This window comes from Macaca fascicularis, chromosome 12, assembly GCF_037993035.2.
Source record: "Macaca fascicularis isolate 582-1 chromosome 12, T2T-MFA8v1.1".
NCBI classification, from domain to species: Eukaryota; Metazoa; Chordata; class Mammalia; order Primates; family Cercopithecidae; genus Macaca; species Macaca fascicularis.
In genome coordinates this window covers 48,526,727-48,535,787 of record NC_088386.1, presented here as the reverse complement: position 1 = coordinate 48,535,787, position 9,061 = coordinate 48,526,727, and positions in this window count along the sequence as shown.

Below are 9,061 nucleotides of genomic sequence, written 5' to 3'. Positions count from 1 at the left end.
ATTTTTTTCTTTGGGCCTAGAAGCAGGAAAAAATTACTGAGACACTAAAGGAACTGGGAAAGTTTGGGAAACTCTGTCCTTGTCAATTGTTAATTTTTCTTTTCTTTTCTTATTTCCCTTAGATTTATTTGATGGCCCATACAGGGTTTGAACCCGTGACAAAATTTATTTATTTATTTATTTTTATCTCCTTTATATTTTAAAGTTTTTTTTTTAATAATTTCAACTTTTATTTTAGATTCAGGGGGGTACATGTAGAGGTTTGTTTCATGGGTGTATTGCATGATGCTAATGTTTGATGTATGAATGATCCCATTACCCAAGTACTGAGCATAATACCCAATAGGTAGTTCTTCAGTCTTTTCCACCCTCCTTTTCTCCCCTCTCTAGTAGTCCTCAGTGTCTACTGTTTCCATCTTTATGTCCACATGTACCCAACGTTTAGTTTCTACTTATGTGAGAGCATGTGGTATTTGGTTTTCTGTTGAAATCACTTGTAAGTTTCCCGAGGATAATGGCCTCCAGCTGCAACCATGTGGCCAAAAAGGATATAATTTCATTCTTTTTTTATAGCTGAATAGTATTCCATGTTGTATATGTACTACGTTTTCTTGATCCAATCCATCATTGATGGGAACCTAGGTTGATTTTTTAGAAGCATCTGTTATGTCTATGTCTTTTGCCCACTTTTTAATGGGGTTATTTATTTTTTGCTTAAGTTCCTTATAGATTGTGAATATTAGACCTTTGTCAGATGCATAGTTTGTGAATATTTTCTCCCATTCTGTAGGTTGTCTGTTTACTCTGTTAGTTTCTTTTGCTGTGCAGAAGCTCTTTTGTCTAATTAGGTCCAATTTGACCATTTCTTTTTTGTTGCAATTGCTTTTGAAGACTTAGCCATAAATTCTTTCCCAAGGGCAATGTCCAGAATGATATTTCCTAGCTTTTCCTTGTAGGATTCTTATAGTTTGAGGTCTTACATTTAAACATTGAGCTCATCTTCAGTTAATTTATATATATGATGAAAGGTAGGGGTCCAGTTTCATTCTTCTGCTTACGGCTAGCCAGCTATCCCAGCACTATTTATTGAATAGGGAGTCCTTTTCCCATTGCTTATTTTTGTCAAATTTGTTGAAGCTCAGATGGCTGGAGGTGTGAGGCTTTATTTCTGGGTTCTGTAACCTGCTCCATCTGTCTATGTGTCTGTTTTTGTACCAGTACCATGCCGTTTTGGTTACTGTAGCATTCGTTTTTCTTTTAATGTATCCCCCTCACTATCTTGTTTTATTTTTGTTTATATTCCCACCCCGTTGTTGCTTATTAGGGTTTCTTTTAGTTTGTTTGGGTAATCATGATACATCTCTTTACTTCCATTGGTTCTGACTCTTTTTGCCTGATTTCTATCATAATTTACCTCCTCCTCTGAATGATTTCTAAATCCCCCATTATTAATTACTTATTGTAATGAAATGTTATATTGTAAAGAAAAGAAAATTGGCTTCATGAAGGTCTGTGCACAAACACATAAATATCTGTTTTACATGTTTGGGTGTGTGTGTGTGTGTTTGTGTGTGTATGTGCGTGTGAAGCTAATTATGTACCTCATCCTCCCTCTAAATGGGAAATGTTACAGTGACTTGATCTTATACAATTGTGGGGACCTGTTGAGCAGTCCCTGTAAGGCTGTCTTCTTCACATCTGATGCTAGAGCTTGAAGGTGGGTGTATGGTGGGAAACAGCAAGATAAAGCTGGAACTCCCAAGTACAAAGCATACTAAAACCTGTGTCAATCCTCTTACCTCTGGCATTACTGATACGGATGTCCTTCAAAAGTTAGGTCACACACTGGGGCCTATCATGGGGAGGGGGGAGGGGGGAGGGATTGCATTGGGAGTTATACCTGATGTAAATGACGAGTTGATGGGTATAGCACACCAACATGACACAAGTATACATATGTACCAAACCTGCATGTTATGCACATGTACCCTAGAACTTAAAATATAATAATAATAATAAATAAATAAATAAATAAATAAGAAAGAAAGGAAAAAAAAAAAAGTTAGGTCCCTTCATTACATAGCTAAACACATGCACACACACCCCTGAAGCAGGATGCAGGACATAGTAGAACAGTTCCAGCCCAGTCAGTGCCTCACAGCAACAAGATGAGTCCACCAATCATTCAGCCACAGAATGCATGACCTACAAAACAGCTGCTGCTTCCCTTCCTCCCTCCAAATCTCACATAAGTCTGTCTCCACTCTAACTGGAAACATGCAGGAGAGGGAATTATGGGAAAAGTAGTTTGGCTGAGTCAAGGGACACATTACAAAGCCTCCAGAAGCACAGTACCTACTTCCTTTACCAAAGTAGCTTACAATTATAGTTACAGGCAAAATATGTGTTCGTTGAAAGACAAGTATCAGAAGCTCAGTATATTATGAATAGTAAATGAGTGGCTTCAAAAGAAGTAGGGAGAAGTGCAGGCAGTGGTTAATAAAGCTGATACAATGGAAAGATTTCAAGTAGGTTAATAAGTGTGGGAAAGCAGCACTCCATTGAAGGAAAATGGCAAAGTCCCAGAGGCAGGAATAACCAGGCATTCTGAGACAATGGCAGATCGATCTAACCAGACCAGAGGTTCTGTGAAGTGAGGGGTGGGTAAATAAGCCTGGAAACAAAGGCTGGGGACAGACGACAGTCTCTGATGGCAAGCCCCAGCACCCAGTTTTATTTTGCAGGCAGACAAAATGTCCTCATGATTTCTCTGACTCGCTCCTATTGGTTTTGATTCTTCTCACCTGGTTTTAGATTAACATCATCCATTAATTGTGCTGAAATGTCATATAGAAAAGAAAGTTGGTTAGAAAGCCCTCAAGCAAAGAGATAAGTGTGTAGTTCTACGTCCCATGGGGATACACTAAGAAAGTCAAGGCCAAGGGGAGATATATACATACATACATATATATGTGTGTGCATATATACACATTAATATATTAATACATTAATTTAAATATAATGTAATATTATATATAATGTAAGGCAAATGGGGCATGGGATGTAAAAAAGTCTTTCTAAGATACTGAACCTGCAAAATACAGTAACAGTGCACAAAAGAGTCAGGCAAGAGGAAACTGAAGACATAGGCTTTTTCCCCCACAGCATTCCTCACAAAATAAAATTAGGGTCAGATTATAATTTGGAATCTTTGGCTATATATGCCTCAAGCTTCTTCCTACATTTTATAGGACTCCAGCCTGCCCAGTAAATTGATAAGCCATTGTTATTCTCTCTACCCAGCAGATAGTTAAATACCTTCTATCCCCATCTTCAGGTCTACTAACCAGAAGGGATGACCCCAGTAAGATTCAAGCTGGGACAGCAGAAAGCTTGATGGTCTCCAAGTAAGTGTTTCTTAGCTCCTCTCCTGAGAAGCCTCTGGTACTAGGATAACCAGGTCCTTCTGTACGTTATATCTTCCTCATGACCTCCTCCCTGGGCAGAAGCATCTCCAGGAAGCTGGGTTCACTAATTGCTTCTGTACGATGCAATCAATAACTTAATTGTTTTTCAATGGACAAAACTGTACTCTCTTCCCACAGTCTTGTGCTCTGATGCTTCCAGCTGGAGAACTGCAGCAGGGGAAGGGCAGAAGGGCAGCAGGGGCCCCCCTGCTAAGTTTGTTTCCATGGAAAGAGCCGTGGGATAATATCCAGAACTGGATCATGATCCCTATTCTGCAGCCCACTAACTGTGCCATGGGCTTTGTAAAATGAATTGGTTAAATTAGATATCTCTAGGATTTCTTCCAGATTTAACTTTTTTTCAAATTTCAAGATATGCTCATTAAAATGAGATCCAAAATTTTACTTATCAAATTGGCAGAAATTAAAATAATACTACTGTTTGCTGTTGGCAAGCCCTGTTACCCTGCAGGTGAGAGATCATTTTAGTAAGAAAAACATGGTTAGCATTTGCCATTATACAGAATAGCTTTTTAAATGTACATGCTCCCAGGCATTCCCGTCCTTCACTACCAGAATTATCTGTTTCAAGGACCTATTGGAATGACTAAACAAGCTAGTTCAGACTTCATCCTGGTGGAGATGTGGGGTCAGAATGGCTCCCACAAATGAGAATCTCCAAGTGTACCGCTACCTTGAGCCCACCCAAACTCTTCTCCTTTAATCTCGAGAGAAAAAAAAAAAGCTCTTTCTTTCACCCACATCAAGGCCTGTTTGGTGGCGATGTCCAATTATTTGAAGAAAATCCTCACCCCACCCACAATGTGTAGCCTGCACTCTAGTTCTGCTAAAAATAATCTGAATTGATATTACTAGAAAGAGGATTTAACATTTCAAATTCAAGCATAAGTATTTGGAACAGTTCTCTAGGCTTACCTGAGAATATATCTAGTATCTAGATGTATGAAATTGGCCCAACTCATAGAAAAGAAGTTTTCCATAAACACAAAGTTTCTGTCATAGTTGGGAGAAGTTGCTTACAACTCTCCAAAATGGCACTTTCCAGCCTCCACAATTTAAGATTCATTCTCCCAAGGCATTCGTCTACATACACAAGTACATGTATGGACACATACTATCTTACTCCATTTTTTATTGCTATAACAGAATACCACAGACTGGGTAATTTGTGAAGAAAATAAGTTTATTTAGCTCATGTTTTTGGAGGTTGATAAGTCCAAGAGCATAGCATTGGCATCTGGTGGGGGTTTTCTTGCGATGTTATAAAATGATGGGGGGCATCACATGATGAGAGAGCAACAGTGTATATGCTCAGGTCTTTCTTCCTCTTCTTATTTTTTGGTTTTTTGTTTGTTTGTTTCTTCGTTTTGAGACAAAGTTTTGCTCTTTTCACCCAGGCTGGAGTGCAATGGCATGATCTTAGCTCACTGCAACCTCTGCCTCCCGGGTTCAAGTGATTCTCCTGCCTCAGCCTCCCAAGTAGCTGGGATTACAGGTGCATGCCACCATGCCCAACTAATTTTGTATTTTTAGTTGAGATGGGGTTTCACCACATTGGCCAGGCTGGTCTTGAACTCCTGACCTCTGGTGATCTGCCCGCCTCAGCGTCCCAAAGTGCTGGGATTACAGGCATGAGCCACTGCACCCAGCCTCTTCCTCTTCTTATAAAACTACCAGTTCCATCATAGGGCCCCCATCTTATGGCTTTATTTAATCTCAATTACCTTCTAAAGCTCCACCTCCAAATACCATCAAAATATGAATTTGTAGATCAAGTTTCCAGAACATGAAATTTCGGGGACACATTCAAACCATAACATATACTCACAGAAAATTGTTCCAAGGATGGCTTCTGTTCATGGTGGGTAGTTCCTAAACTCCTTAATCATAGCCCAAGAAACCAAACAGAATGGAGTGACAGTGGGGAAAATCTGGAGGGTGATCCTTATTAACTGGTTTTCTCCAGTTTTCAAAGATCAGTACAGCATGCCTTCATTCCAGTTTAGCTACATAGTTGAGTGAGTTTCCCAGATTCTAGGAGAGATAAAATGACTGAGGCACCTGCTTCCCTGGCAAATTCTACCATATCAACTGAATAATGGGAATGTTTACCTTCCCTAGGGTATCTTCAGTCCATTGTAGAAAAACTAATTTAAAAGCTTCTGGGTTAGTGGTAGAAACTACATTCTTAATTTTTAAAGTTTTAAGCAAAAGATAACATTTTCTTAAAGAAAGGAGAGGAAGTGGGTAACCCAAAAGGCTGTACTCTGGATGAGTAATTAAAAATTTCTCCTTTTAACTTTGATAGTTATAATAGGTTAGTAGAGTGTTGATAGATTGAGATTAAAAAGATAACATTTTCTTAAAGAAGCGAGAGAAAGTGGGTAACCCAAGGGGCTGTGCTCTAGATGAGTAACTAAAAATCTCTCTTTTTAACTTTGATAGTTATAATAGGTTAGTACAATGTTGATAGATTGAGGTTATATTTTTAAAGAAAGGATCATCAGAAAAAACTTAAATCTGTGCAATAAGTTTGTATTTCAATAATAACCTTAACCATCATATTTAAAATGTTGATGATACCATAATATAATAATTATAATGATTTAGTGAAAAACTAGATACAATTATAAACGATTTTACCTGGACAGTCCACAGTTGGAAGGGCCTTCTTTTTTCAAGTCCAAGATTTTTCCTTTTCCACTGTAAGAAAAGTGTTTAATATATTTCTAGAAAAACTTTCATTCACAAGACAAGCTATGGCCACCATGATCCTCACAAGACAATCTATCCAGAAATGTAGCAGATATTCTTACTCACACAAAAACATCCCAACTGCATAGGTCACTATTGGTTCCACAGGTATTTGAGAATTTGTATAAAAATTTAAGCCTCTATCCTCAGAAAATAACTACTTTTCTTTAAGCAGAAATATTTCTAATTTTAATGAAAATTCTAAATAGTAAGAATAACAAAATTCAAACAGGTAATTGCCTGATGAAAATATAACCAAGAGACACATTGCATAGAAAAATAATGATTTTCTAATAGAACTTCACTAAGAGAGAAAGAATGATGAAAACGAATTCTTATATAAACTTCAAAATGCAAAGTGAATGTCTCTCACTGAAAATTCCTATCAGAGGAATATACTACCAGTATGTCATTAATCTATAAAATATATCCCAATAGAAATACAGAATTTAACTGATCTTTATAAACTATATGTACATATATTCTCCTCCATTAAAAACACTGGCAATTGCTTTAAACAATTGTATCCTCTCTCAAAAATTTTTCAGAAATAAAATTCTATGCTACCATAGTCTTAAGACTATCTTAGAAATTCATGCAGTAGCAATCATTTAATACTTAGATATATGGGCGTCAAATCTATATATACTTTCAACTATTCCCACCCCTGTAGAATGTTCTCCTTTGCCATGTGGAATAGACAGTCAAAAATATTCTCAGATTAAAAAAGTTGACAAACCCTTAGCTAGACTAAGGAAAAAAAAAAGAGAGAGAGAGAGAAGAATCAAATAACTAAAATTAGAAATGAAGAAGGAACATTACAACTGATGTCCCAGAAATAAACAAGATTATAAGAGAGTACTATAAACTTATAATCTACCAAGACTGACTCATAAAGAAATAAAAAAAATCTGAACAGATTTATAACAACTATGGAGACAGAAAAATGTAATTAAAAGCCTCCTAACCAAAAAAAAAAAAAAAAAAAAAAGCTAAGATAGCTTTACTAAAAAAATCCACCACACATTTAAAGAAGAATTAACATCAATCCTCATCAAACTCTTCCAAAGAATTGAAGAGGAGGAAATATTTCCAAATTTATTCTAGGAAGCCAGCATTACTATGATATCAAGAGCAGACAAAGAAGTACAGTACACGAAAAGAAAATTACAGACCAATATCCCTGGTGTATATTGACACAAAAATTCTCAACAAAATACTAAAATACTGATATAAAAATTGTCAACAAAATAATTTTAATATGCTGCATAACCAGCATATTAAAAGGATGATACACCAAAATCAAGTGAAATATATACCTAAAATACAAGGATGGTTCAACAGAGTAAAATCAGTTAATTTAACACGTCACATTAACAAAGTGAAGGACAAAAAGTAATCATCTCAATTGATGCAGAAAAAGCATTTGACAAAATTCAACATGCTTTCCCGATAAAAACACTCATCAAACTAGGAATAAAAGGAAACTACCTCAACACAATAAAAGATGTGTATGGAAAGCTCACAGCTAACATCATACTCAATGGTGAAAGACTGAAAACTTTTCTTCTAAGATCAGGAACAAGAAAAGGATGCCCATTCTCATCACTTCTATTCATCATAGTCCTAGAAGTTCTAGCTAGAGTAATTAGGCAAGAAAAATAAATAAAAGGCATTCAAATTAGGAAAGAAAAAGTAAAATTATCCCTGTTTTCAGATAACATGATCTTATACAGTTGGCTCTCTGTATCCATGAGGAATTGGTTTTAGGACACCCCCATGGATACCAAAATTCATAGGTACTCAAGTAGCTCATCTAAAATAGCATAATACAGTTGGTCCTTCGTATCCACAGGTTTCAATCTGTATTTGGTTCAATTCATGTATGCAAAACCCACAATAAAGAGGGCTAACTGCATTTAGAAACTCCTAAAGATTACACATACACACACACACACAAACTGTCACAACCAATAAATAATTTCATCAAAATCTCAGGATAGAAAATAAATCCATAAAAAACAGTTGCATTTCCATACACAAACATTAATAAATTGAAAAAGGAAATTAGGAAAACAATTTTATTTATTATAGCATCAAGAATACAAATGTTAGGAATAAATTTGACCTAGGAAGTGAAAAATTTATACACTGAACACCACAAAACATTGCAAAAAGAAATCAAAGAAGACAGAAGTAAATGGAAAGATATCCCATGTTCTCCAATTGGAAGACATTACTTTTTAAATGTCCATACTAACTAAAATGATCTATAGATTCAATATATCCTTATCAACATCCCAATGGCATTTTTGCAAAAATAGAAAAAAAATCTAAAATTCATATAAATTTTGATGGGATCTCAAATAGCCAAAACAATTAGGAAAGAAGAATAAAGTTGGAAGCTTCACACTTTTTTATTTCAAAACACACTGCAAGCAACAGCAATCAAAACAGTTGGTACTGACATAGATATATATAATAATGGAACAGAATAGGGAGCCCAGAAATAAACTCTTGCATAGATGGCCAAACGATTTTCAACAAGGATGCCAAAGCTGCACAATGGGGAAATGATACTCTCTTCAAAATGTTGTGAAAGGTGTTGGGAAAACCAGATATCCACAAGCACAAGAATAAAGTTGGACCTCTACCTTATACCGTATATAAAAACTAACTCAAAATTGAATAAAGATCTGAAGGTAAGACCTAAAACTATAAAACTCCTAGAAGAAAACCTAGGGGAAAGAATCAGGACATTTGAATTTGGCAATGATTTCTTGAATATGACACCCAAAGTACAGGAAACAAAAGAAAAA